Source organism: Gallus gallus, chromosome 4 (assembly GCF_016699485.2).
Source record: "Gallus gallus isolate bGalGal1 chromosome 4, bGalGal1.mat.broiler.GRCg7b, whole genome shotgun sequence".
In the NCBI taxonomy this organism is placed as follows: Eukaryota; Metazoa; Chordata; class Aves; order Galliformes; family Phasianidae; genus Gallus; species Gallus gallus.
The window spans coordinates 39,290,708-39,313,547 of record NC_052535.1 but is presented as its reverse complement, the minus strand read 5'-3'; the positions used below and the strand labels follow the sequence as shown (position 1 = coordinate 39,313,547).

The 22,840-nt window shown below is 44.0% G+C and overlaps 1 protein-coding gene across 2 annotated transcripts in view; it reads left to right on the top strand.

Annotated features, from left to right (window-relative positions):
- Positions 1-22,840, top strand: part of STOX2 (storkhead box 2) — a 129,814-nt gene that overhangs the window by 990 nt on the left and 105,984 nt on the right. The gene's annotated exons all lie outside the window — the stretch shown is intronic.

Here is a 22,840-nt window from a genome sequence, read left to right as displayed (position 1 = left end):
ACTGTGGGCTTACAGAAAACTTGAGCCAAATGTTTTCATTTGACTTTAAAAACAGAAAGTGCTTCTCGGTGTTTGATTAAAGCTATGGAAGCAGAGCTGGAGCCCTGCCTGTCGTGTGTGTCCTCGGCTGCACTGAGGGAGATGGGAACAACCGAGCTACGGTTTTCCACTGCGTTCTTCCCACTGGAGCCAAACTGACCCTTGGGGTCACGGGAGAAAGCCAGGCAGTGCTTGCTGAGTGCTTCCCAAGCCTCTCGCTGCTGTTGGAGGGGAGCATCTCCTTCTTCTCCTCACACATGTGCATGTGGAGGCTTGGACAGGCCCGTGCTGCCCTGTGCCTTGAAGTGCTTGGTGAGCCCGAGCTGGGTCTGGCTTCTGGTCCTCCACAGGTGCTGCTGATGGTTCTTACTGGTGGCGGCCCCCGAGTGCTCTGTTGCTCATGGCAGGTGTATCTGGGCCAGTGAGTCCCTGGGAGGGTCTGACGTCCAGAAATCCAAGCAGTAACTGGATTTTACTGCTCCACGAGCTGGAGCTAAGTGCTCCCTTTCTTCCTCTGCCTGCCCTCTGCTCTCCTGGCACCAAAAATTAAATGAACACCCCGCCAGCTGAGGTGTGCTAATTAGGCCCTGCTGTAGTGTTGGGCAGGGCCGTGGAGCACATCACAGGGATGCTTTAGCTAGCTCCTTCAGCTTGGGGTTTGAGGATACTGGGTGTGAAGTGCTTGCTGCGTAGCTTTAATGCTCACCTCTGGGGCAGTGTAACCCAAGGATTACACGAGAGCAGCCTGCCTGCTGCCTGTTTTTGCTGCGGTCAGAGTTATCAGGCTGTTAGGAAACTGGGGGGTGTACCTTGGCTTCAGTTTGGATGAGGAGCCCACGTAGGCTTTGGAAGAACAAAGCCCCAGAGCCAGCACACTCTATGTTTGCTGATTCAGAGGCCCAAGAAACCCATCCATAATCCTATAGGTCTTGAAATGAAATTCACCGTCTTGGGTAAGAGTGACTTGACGCTTTCTTGTAACTTTGCAAGGCTTTTGTAACTTAAGTCTTTAATGAGCGTTATTATTTTAATAGCATTTCTTTGACACGCCTTCCATTTGCTCCCAGTCGTGTTTGTCATCCTGGAAGCTGGATTTTTTTTCCCGTTTTCAGCTCTTTGGTGCCTCCCAAGCAAGGCTTGCGGGTGCTCCACCTCAGTTTCCAGTCTCCTTTTGTGCTCATGGATGAGACTTCCTTCTGCGTTCCTTGCACTCCATTTTTGCCTCTTGGACAATGGGCGTCTTTGAGAGGTTTCCACCCTCTTTGTGGAAGGGCCGTGCCCTTCTATGAAAGTGACCAGACTTTGTAACAGCCCCGCGGTCACGCTCAGAGCCATTTCTCCAATTAGAAGCTGATGCTTCAAATGGCGTTTTCAAGAAATGTATGGGCAATAATTAAACTAACTAGCACGAGTTACAATTCAGCGGTTTCAGTGGGGCTGGGCTGGTGTGCATTGTTTGTGCTCGGCCAGGCGTGGGGGGGACAGGGGTTTTACTGCTCCACGAGCTGGAGCTAAGCGTTCCCTTTCTTCCTCTGCCTGCCCTCTTCTCTCCTGGCACCAAAAATTAAATGAACACCCCTCCAGTTGAGGTGCGCTAATTTTCACAGTGGGTTCTCCCATCATTAGTGGGTGATTACGGTGCTGTGCAGACTATTGGGCATTATGTGCTAAAGTGTTATTCATTTATAGCAATCATAAAACGTGAATTGTCTGTTGTTGTTGTTTTTTTTCCTTCCAGTTATCTCCTTTAAATGATGAAAATTTCACTGAGGGAGTCTTAGGTTTCGTAGTAATAAAACCTCAGAGAAAGAGTTGTCTGCAGGCTCACCTACACCTTTTGTATGTCTTGTAGGCTTACCCTGGGAACTTCAGGGGATTGAGCTGGTGACTTGATTGAGGTACTCAGGAATTTGCTCCCACCTTTGAGCAAAAGAGGAGTTCATAAGTGTTGGGTTGGGCATTCAGTGTATTTTCTAAGAGCAGCTGTTAGAGACTGGCGGGAGGCAAGAGCTGCATGAGTATCTAAAGGGGGGCAGACTCTTTAGCAGGGTCTGCTGTGAAATGGTTTCACGCTACAGGAGAGGAGATTTAGGGGGACATAAGGAAGAAGTGTTTTACACTAAGGGCAGTGAGGCACTGGCACAGGTTGCCCAGAGACGCGGTGGATGCCCCATCCCTGGAGACAGCCCAGGTCAGGCTGGAGGGGCTCTGAGCACCTGATGGAGCTGTAGGTGTCCCTGTTCAGTGCAGGGATGCTGGACCAGATGGCCTTTAGGGGTCCCTTCCAACTCAAATGGTTCTGTGATTCTATGAGTATGGGCTGTGTGTGCTGTTCATGATTACTGGGTATGTGGCTGCTGCTCACGCTGTGGTCGCGAAACCTTGGAGTCGGAAATGCTTTTTGCTCTTTCACAAAAGCTGCAGATGGCTTACAAGTATAATGCAGGTTACCACCTTGATCTAAAATGCACAGTGAAAGTGAAAAGCACACAGGAAGGAAAGATATGACTTAATTCATTTCACTTCTTCTTCACTTCTCGTGAAGTAGCAAAGTCAAACACAGTGACACATTGTGCTCACTGAGCAACTGGAGTCAAGGATGTGTGAGGTTAATGGACAGCCCGTGCTGTCTCTCCCCTTTCCGAGCTCTTCTCCCCTACAAAGTGTGCCATTGTGTAGGACAGCCCTTCCTGGTGGCTGGGATTTGGCAGTAAATTCTTCTTAAGTGGCTCCCAGGCTGCCTTCCCTGCAGGCTGAAGGAGCCCATCTTGCTCTTCATCTGCCCCTTCATTTTTTTTAGGAGCAAAACAAGATTTTCTGCTCCTTTTTAGTCTTTTTCAACTTCCAGTGTAGTACCGAAGCAGTTCTTCCTTTTGCATTATGGTTAGGTTTTCTTTGCAATTTGCTTGTAGAGGCATCTTGCCTAATATTTGTCATCTAGATGATGACCCCATCCTCCCAGCCAGCAGAATTACAGCTTGTCCCTGAGGTGGGGCATTGCAGAGCTCTACCACGTGCTTGTCTGCATGTGAGACCTCTGTTAGGGAGAGTAACAGGGAAGATGCAACCCAGGTGTCCTGCAGGGCTCTTGGCACTCAGTGCCTTCCCAGCATTCTGTGCCTGCTGTTGGCTCCAGCAACTTGTGGTACCATGCTGCTCTCTTGCTTGGTAGGCAAGGAAAGCCAGAAGCTTTCAGGGAAAGTAAAATAAAATAAAAACTGCAAGCAGATGGTGGCTTCCAGTGCAGAAACCGTGGCTGTGAAAAGTGGGGATGGAAGGGATATCTTAGTAATCAATTCCAGCGGTAGCAGAAGTTTAATGGGCTTCTGAAATCTGAAGGTCTCTCCAAACCATTTCTGCTATAAATACAAGAGCATAAATGTTTTGATTATTTTCTAATGATGCTGACTGCTGGGAATGTTACTGCAATATCCAGTTTCCACTACTGAAACTGCTCCCTGGGTGGGCCAGATCTGCAAAAGTTTTTAAGGATATTCTGTTCTTCTTGGAATAAGTCCCTTCACCTACTATGTAAACATGCTTCCTTCTGTCCAGTATACCCAACCCTTCAGTTTGACCTGGAATTTCACCAGAGACCTCTGATGAGAAGTGTATGAATGCTAAGAATGTAGGAGAGTGTATGTTTTGATGCATTGAGATGCTTTCCTTTTGGCAATTGAGAATTCTTTGTGTTCTTTTTTTAAAATCAGATTCCTGCTTGGAGCAACAGCAGCCATAAAGCATGCAACCAGAGGTTGATTCAGGGACTCAGAATTGTGGCTCTTCTGTTTTGCTTTTTGATTGCTTTTTTGCTAGAGAAAAAAAAAAAAAAAAAGGTGTAATATTGCCATTCAGCACTTATCAAGTCTGTATTGGTCGGGCTCTGGAATGAGCTGTGCAGGGAAGTGGTGGAGTCACTGTCCCTGGAGGCGTTCAAGAAACGTGTAGATGTATACTTAGGGACATGGTTTAGTGGTCAACATTGGCGGTAGGTGAATAGTTGGACTGGATGATCTTAGTCTTTTCCAGCTTTAATAATTCTGTGATTCTATGATTTTGGTTTTTCTTATGGAAGAAAGTTAGTATACGGTGCACTTAAATATGTACTGTATAATAACTTCTGCAGTGTGTTTTTGGGGCTGGGTGTGCTCCTAACTGTGCAGTGTTGCACAGTGCACAGTCCCTAACTGTGCGACTGTGCAAAGAAGACTGTTGTTCTTCTTCCTTGGGACATAAGGGCCAAAACAGAAGTCTAGAAACAGTAGTACACAGTACTGTTGTAGCTTGACCTCAAATTTTACTGTCAGGTGGTTCGTGGATGGCTATCAGCGGTCACCCTTTTAGAAAGGCAAACCACTTAAATGCTATGAAATAACTCCAGGTTTGGTTCTTTACAAAATTTATATGCTGTGGCAGTGAAAAATGCTAGTATCTGAGGAGCTTGGTTTGGGTAGCTTCACAAAGGTGTATTTTTGAAGCAGTTTTTGCCAACTCTAAAGTGTTTCATGATGTCCATAGGCTAGCTCATGCCTGCCTTTGGAGGAGGGCAAAGATGCTGAAGGGCACAGCACTATCCTTGGAATGTGAAATCCCATTGAAAGAGAGGAGAGGGTCAGTGACAAGCCTTGGTGGCTTTCCCCCTGACCCAGCAGGTATTCTGGAGGAAGCCCTGACTGGGGCTGGACTGTGGCAGAACATTGGCTCAGTCCTCGTGTTGGTAGCAAGGCAGTGCATCACTGCATCCATCGTTGCCTGTACCAACAGCTGTGGGAACTCCTGCTCCCTTGGGGCTGCACATGCTGCAACGTGTGCTCTCATTGGGTGTTCAGAAGCTAACAAAGGAGCGAGACTGAAAGAATCGTGTTTAATGCTGGGGTTGTAAAGCTCCTAATATATTATTAGCATCAGGGGAAGCCGGCTGTGGCCATTATGTTTGAGACCTGGCAGCAGGGTCTAATGTGGTATTGTGAGGCTATAAAATGAGTATTTTATTTAATATGGGAATTTTTTTGATCCCTAAAAAAACAAAACAGAACAAACAACTATGTCAAAGCTAGAGAAACTTACAGCTTAAGAAAAAGAAGCAAACTGTTATTCACTCTTTCAGACTCCAGCTGTATTTTCTAACTTTGGTAATGCTATCTATGAATATCTCTGACTATCTGCGAAGGATGTAGAAGAAACTGGATGTGTGAGACTCTCTCCAGGTCACTATGAGGAAGACTTGATAGACTCAATACATGCATTAGGCTAACTACCTGCTTTGTCTTACCTGTATCCTTGGATCCTTGTGGTTACGGAGTCCTGCAGCAGTGCAAATAGCAATGCATTCATTATCAGTGTTGCATACTGAAGAGATTAACCCAGCATAAATGGGATTTATTGCTGCTTGGCAGCTTACTGAGCTCAAATTCTGCAGAGAGAGGTAACTTGAATCTTGTTAGCTCCACGTGACACCACTGAGAACTTCTGTGAGTTTGGAGTCATTTTTTTTATTGTTTATTTCTATTTAAAAGGGTTCTCACTGTGTTATTTTGGCTGCTGCCAGCTGCTGTGAGCCTTACCAGCCACTGCCCAGCTCGCGTGGAAGCAGCCGGGCTTTGCCTCGTGCTCTGGCACTGTTCAGTGCTTGCTCCCGCGCTGGCGTACAGCAGGGTTGATGCCCAAACATGTTCCCTTTTCACTGACAGATGACACAACAATAGCTGGGTCTGAGAGCAAGTCTGGTGTTTGCTTTGGGTTTCCCTGAAGGGCCTCCTTTGTCTCCATCGGCTCCACTCAGGGAAGCCCAAACGCCTTACTTAATCCCAGGGTGCAGCCAAGGTGCTCTGGTGTCTGAAAGTAGGCTTGAGAGGGCTTGAGAGCTGATCGCGAGAGGTTGTGCCAAAGAAGGAGCGGATTGGGGATAGCTGAATGAGCCTGAATGGAGCTTTGCAGGCACTTGGTGCCGTGTTATGTGCGGCTGTAGTCTAGTCATGAACAAATCAGCAACTGGCTGCCACTGCAGGCTCGTCCTAATTAGCTGCATGCACACAAGGTGGTTTAATGAGTTCAAAATTGGGATTTTAGAGGCAAAGACATTATCATAGAATCACTGAGGTTGGGAAAGACCTCTAAGATCTTCTCGTCCAACTGTCCACTTACAGCCAATGTAGCCCACTAAACCATGACCCTTAGTGCCGCGTGTACACAGTTCTTGAGCACCTCACATGCTAAGCATTATTAGCATGAGTCGTTATTACACTTTTTTTCTTTAAAAGCGTGTGAATTTCCCCTCTAGAGTAATTCAAGGAATAGAATTTGAAGGGAGCACATTCACCTACTGTTTCCAAAGCAGAGCTGAAAAGAGCTTTGAGGACACTGAGCTTTCCTGTCAACATAGGTAATTTGTCATCATTTTCCTTTTGGTTGAAAAGAAACGCATTGTTTCTGGCTGAGAAATCCTATGCAGTGGAAGAGAACACTGGTTTTGTAAGAAATTGTGGCAAAGAATAGAAGTGAAGAGGTAACATAAACAGTGAGTACAAAGGGAGTTGGAAAATTAAAGTTTCAGTTTCTGCAATCTGAGATACTCAAGAAATAAGGGCAGCGTTTCTCAGTTGGGTATCTTTAGATGTCACCCATGTGGAGCGGCCTCTTTGATGAATACAAACATCTGGAAGGAGTGGGAGACTGAAAGAGAAGGGAGGCCAGACAGGTTTTCAGTCACATAGATGGATAACCTTGAATGCAGTGCTTCATGTGGTAGGGAAGCCAGTTTGGTAGGTGCCAGGTCTGTTTTGCTTTTATCAAAAGTGGAGACTTTGATAGTACTTAATGCATTTTCTTAAGAGGTCTAGCTACATGGTATCATCACCTGTTGTTCAGCCAGCCTGCAAGGGGCAGAAGGAAATGCACAGGACTCATAAGGCTCTGAAGCTTTGCAGCTTTTCTCAGAGAAATTTTATATGCTAAAGCATCTCACAGGGAAAGCTTGGGGCAATTTTCATCTGGATTCCTTGCTACCTTCATGCAGATGTATCTATAGGGATGTATACAATGTTTTAATCACTGTACAAACAGAAGTTTCCCATTACTTTTCCTCGAATAGTCACGAGTCAGCAAGGCACAGATGCCTCCATGTGAGCTCAGCTGGTTAAGTCTGGCTTCAGTGAGAGGACTTGCTGTTTTAGATGGAGGCACGTTGTGTGTTCTTGTGTTTGCCTGACTGTCATTAAGTGGTTCACCTGACAAGTTTATCTGTCTGGTTATATCCAGAGTGGGTTGTCTGCATCTAAGCCAGAAGGTCCTTCTTTGAAAGCTAAGTTTGCAAAATCAGAAGTAGTGTTCTTTGTGCTTATTTTTTCAGTACTCTGAAATCTAACAGCAGAGGAGTTCATCCAGGTGTCTTCAGGAAAAGTATCAAGTAGAAGTCTTAATACCTTGTGAATTCAAGTATCGAGAGTAAGTCTTAATTAATCCTTCCCAATAAAGACAAAGTCACAGAAAGCAGGCATCTTAACCTACAGTTGTTCTAGTTTCTCTCTTTGGGCACAAGTTACTAGCTACCACCTTGTCATTTTCCATTTATTGTGATAGCTTGTAGCCTTTAGTTTATGGATTTCTTATTAATTCAAGTCCTTTGCTTTTGTTTCCAAGTTTCTTTTTTTCTTTTTTTTTTTTCCTGGTTGTTAGTTTGTCTTTCTTAGAGGTGTGCAGCCAGAGCTCCTTGGTGAGGCCGATGCCAAATATGTGTTGGAAGGTCTGCAGGGACATGCTTCTTGGCTGCGTGTCAAGCACAGTATGGCTGTGAAGTGTTTTAGTGTCAGAATCACTGCATCTATCCTGGTTCTGCTTTTCTGTGTCAGTAGCTAGTCTCATTCAGTAACATATCTGATCCCAAAGAGGAAAAGCAAATTTATCCGTAGCCCAGTGCCTAAGTCTCCTTCATGCCTCTGCTTAGACAATCTTTAGACTTCTGGTTTCAGTGACTACTTCAATCAGTTCCAGTGCCTTTCCAATGTCTCCAATGTTTGGACTGGTACAGAGGGTAAAGCATATTCTATTGTCTTGTGAGATAGAAGAAAAGTGAGCTATATAAATTCAGAGGGTTGGGTTTTGTGACAAGTGATGGGGTAAAAAGGAGATAAGCTTGATGGAACTTAATTTTTTTCCCACTAGCTAGGAAGTTGTTGGACAGCAAGGGCACGCTGTCTCAGATTTTTCTTGTTTCTATGCTGACTAACACTTCTGCTCAGTGGCTTATGCATCCACATTTCCAATTCCTCATTATTTTGCATGGCTTTGAGTCCTTTGCATTGCCTCTGGTCTCAGTGAGTAATAACCAACTGTTGTAATGATCCTCAGCTTTCTTTCATTTCTATTTTCAGCAGAAGTATAGCCAATATAAGCCTTGCTTTTCACTATTACCTTTCTGTAGACCTCTTTGAGAGAGGCTCTGCAGACACCTAGCTGAAAACCAGTGACCTTGCCAAGTAACACCCACGTGTGCAAGTACCCACGTAATCAAAGCTTGCTCTCTGCTCCCTACACACAGCAGATTTTGTCAGCACTTCTCAGAGTTCCCAGTTCCTGGTCTGTTCCCACCTGTTCTGGTGTGTCCAAATGTTCCTTGCCTTATGGCTGACAACACAAGTGCTCTGGGGCCGAGGGCTTTCATGGCTCTTTTAGAGGGATGTTGTGTGGGCTCGGTAGGTGCTCCTGCAGTGCAAACCGTGAGGTAATTATGCTCTCACGTGAGGTTACTTGCGAACAAGAGGTAATCTGAAAATAGGCAACTGGGCTACGAGTTCATGCTCAAAACCTGCCTGGATTTGCTTTACCCATTTCTCACTACTTTGTCTGTAGTAATTTCTTGTTGTGGCACCTTAGCCTCCTTCATGAATGAGTTGCACACATGAGGTTTAGGAAAGCTTTAGTAGAACTATGATGAGTTTGCAATCACAGATACTTAGAGTGGGTTTGGCATGAATATGGAGCCATAAACACATGAAGTGTCCTGCAGAAGGGAGATGAAGCCAGTAATGAGTTACATGGTATTTTTTTAACTAAACAGCATGGTAGTGATGCATGACGTTGCCTATAGGTCTTGGGTTTATAAATTCCCTTACAGGCCTGTTCTTTACTAACTCTTTTTTTTTTTTACTATTTAAAAAAAAAAAAAAAGTGAGATTTGTCCAGGCACTTTTGTGAGATGACCAGTCTTTGCTTCATCATTAAGCTGCTTGATGTTTTTCTTGGTCGTGTTGCAGCTGAATATAAATGTACCTGAGCTAGTTTTGAACTAGCCAGCTCAGGTACAGTTTGCATTCCTCAACTGCAGCCATAATTATGGATTTCAGCAGTGGCTAACTTGTCCTGCTGCTCAGGCAGCCTGTGATGAGTTGCTGCATTAAGTGACTTAAGTCCCTGGATGAAAGCTGGCTCAGGCTTATTAGACTATATTACTGCAGTGCTGGGATACTGCAAACCTCCTTTACAAACTGAGCTGTTACAGTGAATTCCTTGTGGCTTTCCAGTTCCTGCCTCTTGGATTTATTTTTCTGTCGACTTAGCAAGTCTGGCTTTTACCTTTATCCGTAAGTGACCTTTTCTCAGCGCTCTCTCCCTAGTTAAATCTTGTGCTGACATGCAGGTACTCCTCTTCCTGTCCACGGGTAGCTTTGTGCCAGGATCATACCAGCTTGATGAAGCATGGATAGCAGCCTGGCCCTCCTCAGTGTCACTGTTTTTCTCTGTGGCTCTCCTCCAGCTGCTTCTACAACCACCATCTTTCTCTGAGATGTCAGGTTGCTCCTGATGGTTCCAGAAATGGTGCTGCTGGCCAGGGCTGTCAAAAGTTGGCTCTTGGAGTGGATATTTTGGTTTGCTGTTTATATTTTGTAAACAGTGTGGTTTTGGCCCTTAAAAACGTGGGATGGTGCTGAACAACTACGGGAGCAGCTGGGCTGAGAAATGGTGTGCTGGGGCCTGATGAATGGACATTCCCTTGCTGCTTGTAGTGTGGCTGTGGAAAGTGCTTGAGTCAAAACTTTACCAGTGCTCCTTCGCTTTCCTTTTTTTAAAATTTTTACTGCTGCTTCATTGAGGAATATGTAAGTCTCCTTTCAGATGATTGATTGCAGGAGTATCACCCTTTCTTCACATTTTTAGCAGGGACCAAATCTTCCTCTTGCTCTGCGCTGCCACTGTGGCTTGAGCTGGCGTGGGTCAGCACCACTGAGGCCTCCTTGCCTCTTGCTCTGACACGAGAGCCCACAGTAAGCCAGGACCTAACCTAGATTAGATATCTGAGCAAATTCTTACAGGCCTGAAGCCTTATATTCTCTGCATTTCAGTCTACAGACAGGTATTGAGGGGTGATAAGGCAGTTCAGGTGGGAAGGGGCCTCTGGAGGTCTCTGGTCCAACCAACCTCTGGCTCACAGCAGGACCAGCTGTGGAATCCAGCCTGGCCATCTGGCTTGCACCACCCACGGCATATGGTGGCAGCAGCCATCTGCAGATCTGGTGGATGGTTTCCATGTTTTCTGTGGATGGGTCCTTTTGTAACTGGCTCCTGTTGAACAGGTTCCCCTGGTCCTCCTTCTACAGGTTTCTCTGCATAAATGGGGGACCCAGCAGCATGAAGCATGTCTGGCTGTTCAACCCATGCTGCTTGGACACCTTCTTTTTTGAGGCAAATGGCACAACTTATTGTGTTGCACAGATACAGAGCAAGATAAGGCAGCTGGTGCCTTCAGATGCAATTAGCTCCTTTTTGAAAGAAAAAAAAAACACAGCAAAAAACACCACAAAGTGTTTGGCCACCTCGGCCTTGTTAGTCTGTTCTGACATTCTTAAGGTGATTGGCAAAGCCATAGCTGCCAGCAGCTTTACATAGCAGCATCTCTTTTTGTGGTACTGCTTGTTCTTGTCAGCCACTTCTGTGGTTTGCCTTTATTATTATTTTTTTCCAGAAACCCAGCAATAACTGCTGTAAGTAGTTGTAGTAGGCCTTTTGAAATGGCCAATGAGACTGACCTTTCCTTAATTTTAAATGCTGAGAAATGAGGTTGTAATGACTCATTTAAACTAATTAACCAAATGTTGTTCTTCTTCTTCTTTTTTTTCACTCATAGCTTCATTTTCTCCCTCTTTTATAACTTTTCTTTCTGCAGTTGACACGCTCCTTCTGCAAACAGAGCCTTTGCTCAGCTCACCGAGTCAGGTTTTCAGTCTGGCTTTAGACTTACTGACTACATTGTTAGGAAGCATTTCCTTCTTATCTCTTGCCTTTCACTCTTATCTCAGCCTTTGGGCAGAAAACACTTGACGGAGGCTGCAGGCCTTGAAGTTGGTCTGGGTGAAGGAGGGGAGAAGGAGACATTGACCATTCAGTCTTTTAATTTTATTGTTTCTTGCAGCCTGGTTGATACCCTCTGGGCTATGAGAATAACAATCTTCATTCATCTTCTGAATATGTGATTAAAAATCCCACGCAACCTCAAACCCTAGTTATGTATTTTTGCATAGACCAAGATGTCACTGAAAATGTAGAAGCCATACAAAACCTGTAAACTTTCTGGCCCACCTGCTACTATTGCTATTAGAGCAGGTCAGTCCTCCTCCTAACACAGGGCTGGGCTGGTTGTGTTCAGTGGCTGACTGGAGACGGTACTACACTGCAGTGAGTCAGGAAATGACTAGTTGAAGGAAGAAGCCATCCACATGGATGACAGTTGTGCGTTTAGCAGGATTTACTTAAGCCTTTCCAGAGTGCTGTGGGAGGACTTTCTTAAATAGAAGTTTCAGCTTTTATTTGTATCAGCAGGAATAGCACAAGTTAGACTGGTGAAATGGGAAAGAGAGATGCCTCAAGCTAAGGGGAAAACAGGAGAGAGAATATATGAAAACCTAGACTGTGTGATTTGACTTTTTTTTTTCTTACTAATATCTATTTTACCTCCTTCTAGCCCAAGAAAATACGTTTCCCTGTTGATTTATTAACTGATCAGCTTCTGAAAGTCCAGCCAGAATATACTTTCTCAGTCTCCAGAAATGAGTGCTGTTTCAGAAACAATTTTCAGCTTTCCTTGTGGTTGTGAAGATAACATTAATAATATCAGTTAGGTAAAACTCTTCTGTAAGTGATGGAACCAAACTCACTCTCGACTCAGTAGGAAGAGGAAGTCATGCTTTTTACTGCTATTCCAGGCTAACTTTGAAGGCTACTGGTAAAATTGATTATTCATGTTACGTAATTGCTAGCAGAAGTAAATACTTTTTTCTTTCCTATTGTCTTCTGGACAAACTCTGTCTTTCTTGTAATGCTGCAAGTGTTTCAGGTGAACTGTAGAAGATGCACTGGGATAAAATCAAACAATTCTCGGCTTGTGTCTCAGCTTTCCCGTTGGAGGATGCTTTTTGTATTTAGTCTGGCTGGAAAAGACAATTAGACCAAAGGGTTTTGCTCACCTTTCTTTAGGCAGCCTCCCACATACTCAGGCACTTCAGTCTAAAGGATAGAAGAATATTCAAGAAGCATACTCAAGCTGACAGTAGAAAATGGGAGAAACCAAGAAGGGAACTTATTCTGTGATTTTTTAAGTTCATGGTGTTTGTTTCAGGAGTAGTAGTGTGATTTTTTTCCTTTTTCTTCCTTTTGTAAAGACATTGCATAAAAAATAGGAAGTGAAACTAAAGATGACATTATGCCAGTCTGTAGCTCCTGTGGTGCGCAGGTATGTCGAATGCTTTGTGAACTGTGTTTCATCAACTTGGAAAAAAAACCATCAAAAGAAAACAAACACACAAAAAAAGAAGTAGAACGGGAAGAGATACGAGGAAATGTAACAAGGGTACTCCAAAGCACAGAGCAGCTTCAGTACAAGAAAGTACGAGATAGGTCCCAACTCTATAGCACGGGGGAGAGATGTTTGAGGAAGGGATGTTGTGGGAGCTTGCTGAGTTGTGAGTCCTCTGGAGAAAATGAATAGGGAGATGACGTTCTGTCTTTTTTTTGATGTAAGAATTTGGGAGCATGCAAATAAATTATTAGAAGGTAATTTTGAAAGAAATGAAAGAGCTACTTCACAACATATAATTAAATAATGAGAAAGTCGTGTTTTAAATGTTCAGCCTATGCCATGGTTTTTATGAAAGATTTATCCTAATAAATAGTGACAAAAAAAAAAAAACACTCAAGATTTTTCTGTTCAAAAGTAAATAGATACATCTATGGTACAAAAAAACCTTGTGTTCATAAGAACCTCTTTGCGTACTGTGAGATCCAGTCTTGTTCAGCCCGTGCCAAATGCAGAGCCAGTTCCTGTAGCCACTGGGGGCTCTCCAGTTGACAGGAGCTGACTCACGTGGTGATGTTCCCTCTCTGTTCTGTGAAACACAAGTGGTCTCCGAATCAAAAAAAGCCAAAGGAACAATTACACTTTACCATCCACAGTTTGACTTTGTTGAGAAGGTTGGCAGTGGGAATTGGAGGTGGGGAGACCTTCTAGCTGACAGCCCAGGCACGAGTGTATTGGGTGGAAGATCCCAGCCTGGAAATGCTGGGCTTGAATTCCCTACTTCATGGCTGAATGGGGTCAGTGCACTGGTATGCTGTTTATTGTATGATCTTCCCTTTACAGACACATCATTTTCTTCAGCTGATAATTTGCTTCAAGGACCAGAAAAGTGAGTCTGTGGTATTTGCCCCTGTCACCAAAAGAAAAACACAGGGACCTCCCACGAGCTTATAGAATTGCAAGTGCCTACATGAAACCAAGGGATCCTGGTGTCTCCTTTACACAAGGGGATATTTACTGCGGAATTAGTTTACAAGTGGACTGTTTAACTTACAGATGCTGTGCGTGCAACAAACTGAGCTCAGCACATTCACGACTTTCAGGTCCTGATCTCAGCAGATGCTTGAAGAGGAGATTAAATGTTTCTTCACAGGAGCAGTTATAATAACTTCAGAGTGATTACTCATGTGAATATTTTCCATAGCGTGACGGTAAAGTACAAATATTCAGAGTAATGTGTAATCATGGAGGTGAGGAGAATTCCTTCTGCCACCTCTTCCAAGCAGCACAAGCAGAGCAAAGATCATGCAGTTTGTTTATTCCTCCAAGAAACAAATACTAAAAAAAATGCCACTGCCTGTGCTCTGTGAAGCTGTTTGGCAGGTAAAAATACACTTGCTAATCTTTTTGTTTTTTGTAGCACAGAGTCTCATTTAGTTTTGGGTTTTGTTTTTTTTTCTGATTTCTAGTTGTTGCTTAGGTTGGTTTTTTTTTTTACTATTTATTTTAATGTAGCTTTTTATTGTTTCTGGAGAAATTGATTGTGCCAAGTAATGTGGCATCAAACAATGATAGTGGGCTTTCTTTCTCTTGCTATCATTCTTTCAGCTTGGGTCAGGCAGTGATAACGGTTTGCTAATTTTTATTTGTTGTATTGAACTGTGCGTAAGGGACGATAAGGAGGATGGGCAATAGCTGGGCTCCCTATAACTACTCTAGGTAATACCGAGGGGCAAGATACTCACATGAGAGAGGCCTTACAACAGCTTATGCTGTGGTTTGACAGGTAATGGCTTAGGCATCTTTCTTTGCACAGATCTGATCAAGGAGTTGTTCCAAAGGATGCATCCAGCTGAGTTAAGAGCTTGCCACATCCCCTCTTTCTCCACTGCTTCTGCTACTTATCTTGTGTTGACATGAGCTCTTACTGGGCCTCTCCAAGAGCTGCTTTGATTTGCTAGTCCTAAAGAAAACAAACCCAGCCCAGTTTTGCCTGTATTCTCTCTGCCAAATCCTCATTGTGCCCCTGTAAAATACACAGAGCAGTGGGAGTTTGAGCATGAGGTCCATCCCATGTGGAGTTTCAGCAGTATGTAGGAGTGAGGAGATAGGAGAGGGAAGCTGAGTGACTGGACAGAAATTGTAGAAGTGAAAAGAATGGCTAGAAAATATATTTATGTGAAGAGGAAGCCCACTAGAAAGCCAGTGCAAGTCAGCCTCTGGAAATTGTACATGTATGTGTGTATGTTGTGCTGCAGCTGTGTGCCTGATTTGGCTGTGGCTTCAATGCTTTGGGCTTCCGAGCAGTGTCAAAAGGACCTGCTGCTCTGAAAATCTAGAAATAGCTTATAAAAGTAATATAAGATTGAATATTGTGTCCCCAGTCCACCAGTGTGCTCTTTTCCCTCTGAACAATTCTTCCCCATTAAAAAGCTCAAATCAGATTTGATTGAGCTCAAATTTGTTATATTAGCGTGGAATCCAGTGGTTTTCCTTGCCATCCCATAGGGTTGCTCCACTGAGTACTCATTCATGTTTTTGAGGCTTTATCCCTGCTTGGCTCCATTGACATTATGGTTGCTCATCCTGAGCTTTTAAAACAGTGGCAGAGCTTTATAAAATAGGGCCTTTATGTTTACTTTTGCTAAGCTCCTTTTTACTACAGGGCAGCAGTCTAGCAAAAAGCATCTTCACTTGCACTGGGCTGTTTAAAGAAACTGCTTTGACCCTCTCCTTTGTTTCTGTCTTTGTCCAGCTTATTGGCTGCCCTGTGGAAGCTCAAATATGTACGTCTTGCTGGCTGATGGGTAGAATGAAGTTCATTTTGCTCTAAAACATTTATTGAGTTCATATTACAAAGGGTAAGACCCTTTGATGCAGTACAGAGCAGAGGTTCAGCTATTATGGACACAATTATCACGATAAAGAATGAAGGGTGTTTAAGTGCTGCTGTCAAGCTGTGCTGCATTTTAGACATAACTGACAGGTAAAGAAGTCTAAGAAATAGCCATGATGCTTCAAATGCCAAAGCACCATCCAGCATTCACACTGCGGGTCTTTGTTTTTTTCTGTCTGCTACATTGCTGGCAAAGTTGCTCTGGTCTATGGGGCAGGCATCTGGGGGGGGGACACAACAGACCACTGAATACTCTTCCACAGCTTGAGGACCTTGCTTACCCCTGTTTTGCTCTAGTGTCCCCATTTAAGGTGATGCACGGCCTTCCTCCTGCTTTTCCTCCCCTCCTAGAAAACCCACAAATTTTGATGAGGAGCTGAGCTCGTATTCTCTTCCCCCTACAGTTATGTGAGCAGTTCCAGCTCAGCGAAGAATGCTTGATGTAATCTCCTGAAATTATACATGTAGGTGTGTTGTCATTATTAGCCTGCTAGTGGCCATTTAGCTGTTTTATCTTGGTTGTAATTAAACACTCGTTACCTGGGAATGAGCGAGAGGAGGTGGGACAGGAAGCTGAGCGGGAGGCTGATTCCAGGCAGGATGTGTTTGGGCCTGCAGACAGGAAGTGGTTGGCAAAGAAAGTACCTGCAAGAGTCTTCTAGATACCACAGTATCTTTTAACTGGGAAAAAAAAAAAGATTTCTGGACCCTCAACATCCAATTTGCACCGTTATTTGAAGAGGTTTCTTTGCCACTCTACACAGATTTCTTCTGCATAGCTCTCTTTACATCAACCCATCAATGCATGGGATGCTGCTGCCCAACTGTGAGAGGAACTGTTTTCCTGCTGATAAAATTACTTATTTTCTTCTACAGAGGGGTGAGAAGGGGTGTGGAGTTTAAAGATGGCCTGCACAGCATATGTGTTTGATTTGAAGTATTTTAGGATCCCATACAATTATGACAGACTCTAAGGGTAAGACAGTCACCCCAAATGCAACCAGTAGTATTGGCAAGGAGGTGGTAAAAAGATACAAGGCAGTTCTTCTTAGAGGCTGGAAAGCTGCGCAGAGGAAAGAGATCTGGGAGTGCTGGTTGATGCTTGGCTGAACGTGAGCCAGCAGTGTGCTGAGATGGCCAAGAAGGCCAATGGCATCCTGGTTTGTATCAGAAATAGTGCAGCCAGGAAGAGCAGGGAAGTGGTTGCCCCTCTGGGAGAATTGGGATTGTTTAGTGTGGAGAAAAGGAGGCTCAGAGGAGACCTTATCACTCTCTACAACTCCCTGAAGGGAGATTGTGGTGATATTGGGGTCTTCTCTCATGTAACAGCAACAGGATGAGAGGGAATGGCCCTAAGTTATGCTAGGGGAAGTTCAGGTTGGCTCTTAGGCTTGACTCTAAGACTTATCCAAAAGAATGGTATGCACTGGGACAGGCTGCCCAGTAAGGTGGCATAGCCACTACTCCTGGATGCATTCAAGAAATATGTAGAGGGACATGATTTATTGGTGATAGGTAGACGGTTGGACTAGATAATCTTACAGGTCTTTTCCAACCTTAATGGTTCTGTGATTCTGTGGTTTTCTTCAGTGAGGTTGTGGACCAAAGTATTCTGGTAGAAAACTGAAACCTCTTTCATTAGAGAGAGAGCAAGCTGGGATATTGAGACAAATCCAGAAACAGGCTGAGTATTGAGGCTGTGCTGGTCTCCGGAGGAAGGAAGCTGGTGCAGCTGTTGTCAAGGAAGGGGTGCTGCTCCTCACAGCACAGAGGAAAGGGTGTGAAATGTGGCAATAATTGTAGGAAATAATTGTCGCAATTGTTCTGGCTGCACAGCCCATTGTGAATGGAAATAGACAAGGTCCTTCCGGATCTGCTTCAAACTTCATGGTTCAAGGAGTTACCTAACCATGAGCTAAAAGTGATCTAACCAGACTTTTATTTTCCTCTGTGGGGAGCTGAACGGGCTTTACACTTGCCCTGCAGAGTGTATGTGTATGGTTTCAGTACCTCATGGCCCTGCACTAGGCAAAAGACCTATATTAGCTCCTGACTTCTTTTACCCGTGGGCTATCTCAGTTTGGAATTCTGGCTTTAGCATTATATATATGGGTGGTTTTTGCTGGGATTTTTTTTTCCCCTCATCTTGTCTTCACTCTTCCCTATGTTTTTCCTTTAGGCCATGACTGCCCCCCATATACCCTTTCTTAAAATCTCTTCACACCTTTGCAGTCCCTTCCCATGGGCACACAGGACATAGGTTCCTGCCTCTCCTTCATCCCATGCATCCAGCCTATGCGTGCAACTCCTCTGCTGTGAACTTTCGAGGAAATCTTCTCCTGTCTTTACGAGCTCAGACCTTTGCAGGCTGTAATTATCTCTTGCTGTCATCGCTGAGACCTCTTTCCTGTTGGTTTACTTCATGCAGGCACACGTGCACACAAGTACACTTATATAGCATCCCTACTTTCCTGGGTCTTGTTAGCCTCGGCAGCTGTTGGGTCATTTTCCCTGTATCTTCAGTCACTGTGCATCCCTTCTTGAGCTGCCTTGGGCTCTGCCTAATTTTGCTGCTGTCTGCTGATCCAGGTATCCCCCTTGTGTCACCCTTTCCCCGTCTGGCCTATGAGGAGGGTTTTGGCACTAAGTGTCTGTCTGGGCTGGCCAGGCCTTACTTCCGCTGTATTGAAATACCCGTGGTGGTTGTCTCCTTGGAATGTTGTCCTAGTCTTTGTGGAGAGATCCCTTTGCTTCAGTGTCTCCTGTCCCCTTGCAACACTCATCTTCATAATAACTGCTTAGTTTTTGCTCTTGCTTTGCTTCTCCTGTTGCCTGAGGCAGGCAAGCACTCATCTAGACACAGATGCTTTCATATTTTGGTCTTTGGAAAGTGCACAGCATTCTATTTGGTACTGAAATGTTTATTAATCTTGTTCTGTGTTCCCTGTCAGTGAGGCCAAGTTCTTACACTCACTCTTGTGCATCAGAAAAACAAAAAGTACTCTAGAAATTAATTGCAAGGGTGTCTGTGAATTTATGGGGCATGTAAAAAGAAAGTAGGCTTTCTTAGAGAAAGGAGCATATGGCCCTGCTTAACCTTACCCTTACCCTCAAGTAGTGCCATTTTTTGAAAGAACTGGGGCTTCAATTCCTTCAGATGCGCCTTGGCAAAGCCTTTGGAAGAGGAGATGTGCAGGGACAAGATGGTGTGGGATGCCTTCCCTCTCCTCCTCAGCACTGGAACCTGCGTGGTGCTGAAGGGCTCTTGGTAGTCTGTCTGAGCTGACTGGCTCACCTGTGCTTATTACAGAGAGAGAAAAGCCTGTGAATGTGAGACACAAGGTAGCATTGCTACATCTGCTCTAGCTTGGATGTGCTCATCTGATTTTAGCATAATTACAGTGACTGTGGTATCACCCTTCATTCTCTCCATGCCTTTTTCCATGGAGACCCTCTTACAGAAGAGAGTATGCATTCCAGGATGAGCTGATCCTGCATCTGAAAGCAGAAACCCAAGAAAGCATTATTTTAAATGCATGTAAATCCACATACACCCAGGTGGGAGCTTCCCTGTTCTGTCCTTTGTCCCCTGGCTCCCTTTCCCCAGCTCCCCTAACTGCAGTGGAGGTGAGCTCATATGCTTTAAGCAGTGGGGCAGCAGAACAGAGCAGTTTTCAAAGAAAAGAAAGCCAGTTTATATCTGGTTTTCATTTGCTTTTTCTTCTATTCGGTAAGCTGTGCGATATTAAATAATGGAAGACTTGCTGGTTCTTGTATCACAGGCACTGAATTATTAAATCTCACAATCTCTGATTTTGCTAAAGAATAATTAATGTGTGCAGAATCTGCTTGATACATGCTACAGATGTAATCGTGAGCTGGGGTGCTCTTAGCAAGAGCTTTGTTGAAGTTTACTTCAAAATACCATCTTGCCAGAAAAGGAAAGAGCCTGTAGTCAAATTTAAAATAAATAAATATTCTCAGAAACTGAGAGAGATTTGTTCCCATCTGCTGGATTTATTCTCTGTTAAATTTTCAATGTAGGTCCTCATACTATAGTGTCAGCAGAAACGTAGGCAAAGCTTAAAGGATTGCTCTGATTAATGCGAGGATGCGAGTTTTGGGTTTTGTTTGTTTCATTAGAGCTGAAGGAGACGTTTGGGTGCTTAGCTTGGACTCCTGCCCACCTGTAACCATATGGTGCAGTACTTGATGGAATGCAGATAATAACTTCATTTTCTTTGCTATTTAGGTTCAAGCCTGTGCTAACAGGTCCCCTCCCAAGCTTTGTTTCAACCCACTGAGTGAACTTAGTAAGGAGATTCACCTCTCCGTGCCTCAGTTTCCCTATATTGTGCGCAACAATAATGACACACCTCTTCTTGTCATGCATTTGGACTGTACAGATGAAAAGCCCCAAATACGAGCTTGCCATATAATTATTGGGTCTTCTGCTTACACTCCAATTTGTCTGACCTTGAAATGGAAACACCCATAGCTGCAAATGCTGGTGGTGAATGGAGTTAAATACAACTGGCAGCTGGTCACAAGTGGTGTTCCTCAGGGGTTTGTCGGTATTGGGGCTAGCCCTGTTTAATATATTTATTGACTGTGTGGATAAGGGGACTAGATGATCTTAAGGGTCTTTCCAGCCTTAATGATTCTATTCTGCTCAGGGAGGTGGTGGAGTTGCAGTCTCTGGCAGTGCTCAAGAGGTGTCTGGATGAGGAGCTACGAGATATGGTTTAGTGGCTTGTGGTAGCAATGGTAATGGGAGGACGGTTGGACTGGATGATCTTATAGGTCCTTTCCAAACTTGTGATTCTATGATTCTATGAGTCTCCTTCATTAATAAATGACAGATAAATGACTTTGCAGATTCCAGGCACTCAGATACACTCTATGAATGCAGATGGTGTGGGGTTATTCCTTTTTAACAGGATTAAACTTGGGAAAAAATCTGCTTTAGGATGTACTCTCAAATTTTGGAGGCAGGCTAAAGGGGCTCCTGGGCTGCTGATAGCAACGTTTTTGCTATCCAGATGTGCTGTGATCTGATGATAGGCGTATGTGATCCAATACACTCTGTACATTTTGAATCTTTCCGTTTAAAAGTAAACACGTGAACCCTGCACATAAACCAGTGGTTGCACGTAGTATGGAGCAATTGTACAAAGCATTGGCTAGTGCTGTGGCGTGACACTGACCATGCAAAGTCTATACACAAAGGCTGATTCCTTGGATTTAGTGCGCTCACGATGTGTCCTGACCTCACTGTAGAAACTGCTTGTGGGAGGCAACTGTTGTGTGAAAGCAAGACCTGTTGTTATTAGCAGTTCCCCAGTTTCCTGAGTACAAAGCTCCTTGGCTTGAAAGCAAAGAACAATCTATGAGGACATTTGACGTAGATTGGAGCTGATCTTCAAAGTTGGATAATTTTTATCTGTCTTCAAGGAGCAGCCTGATTACAGCTGTGTGTTACTCCATGAAAAGTTTGGGGAGCTGATGGTGGTCTGAGAGGTTTGCATGGACATCAATAGATTAGACCAAAGCCACGGCGTCTGCTTCGATTTCTTAAATCAAACGTACATATGTGTGTTGCTGTATCTGCTGTATCTGTGTTTTGCTAGGTTTCGCATTCTTCTCATCCCTTGCTGTTAGGTAAAGTGAATATGAAGTATAAAACTAGATCCCAGTGGCTCTTGCTTTTGCAAGTCCTAGAGTGTTTTGCCATCTTGGAGCTGATGAAATCCTTGTTCTATTTGTCATGGTTTTGTCCTCTTGTGTTTTTTCATTTCACTGCGCTTATCCAGTTTATGCAAACAGCGGTGTCTTTCAATAACAAAGGTGTGTCCTTCAGAAAACATAGAGATTCCTATTTCTCTTCTTAGTATGTGGAGTAGAAATTCACGGATACAGTCCAAAAATCTCTGTTTCAGAGTACACCTGCTGTCTGTGAGCTTGTTCCAATCCAGCCGTCCTGCTGCATCTCAAGCACTACCTGACATGTCACTTGCCTGTCTTCTCTAGTTTTCTCCTTTTCCAGTTCCACTGCTGTTTGGCTTACGTGGAAGTGATGACGATATTTTCTGTTGTGTGCGTGCAAGTTTTCTTCTTTCCCTCTCCTTCCCTGTATCACTGCTGTTATTTCTTCCACATACCCAATCTCATTCCCTAAAACAGCTCTTGATGCCTCTTCTTCTTCTCCGGGAGCCCCGTGATAAACTTTCCCAGAAGTGTAAGGCAGCGATGGGGAGCCACAGTCTCCCTTTGGGACAAACAAATTGAAGTGCAGCAATGCATGAGCTTCTGCTGTGGCAGTTTCTGATAACGCACTGGGAGTGAATTGCAGTTAAAATTGCCTGATATTTCTGGTAGATAGACCCTCAGTAGCTGAAAAGCGTGAAATTGAAGTTATTAAATGTAAATGGTATCTCATCAGTACCTAAAAGATATTTTTTTTATACAAATAATGAAACTGTTTCAGCCACAAAAGAACAAGGAGGAGGTGACTCTGTGCTTGATTTTGTTGCAATAAGTAATTGCTTGTTTATCTGAATGTCCTAAATAACTTTGGTCTAGATTCTGCTAATGTGCATGGTCTGCAGATATCTGGGCTCGGAGAATTATTTGTGCGTGAAGTAATCCACAGTAACAAAGCTTGCATAGGAATTATGTTAGAATGTCTTGCAACACTTTTTTCAGACACCTTTCAAACATTGTTGGTTGGGTTTTTGTTGGTGGGTTCTTTTTTTGTTGTTGTTGTTTTTTGTTTTTTGTTTTTTAATGCTTAAATTGCAATCCCAGAATTTGCTCCCAAACAGTAGTTAAATATTTTCTTGGTATGCAAGCTGTCTTACTACTTCAGACTGAAACCGCATAAAATCACATAAAATCACAGTGCAGAATGCCACAGCTATGCAGGATCCAGGCCACTAGCTGTGTGTGGTGAGAGAGGAAAACCCTGCAGCATTACTCACCAAAGACTGCCATTCAGCAAGCCATCAACTGCTGTCCTCATTTGTGTTGTGTGGGACACAGTTCATGTGCCAAGACAGTGGACAAACTTGCTCCCACCTATTATTTTAGTGCTGGGGGAAAAAAAAAGAAATCCTTTCTGG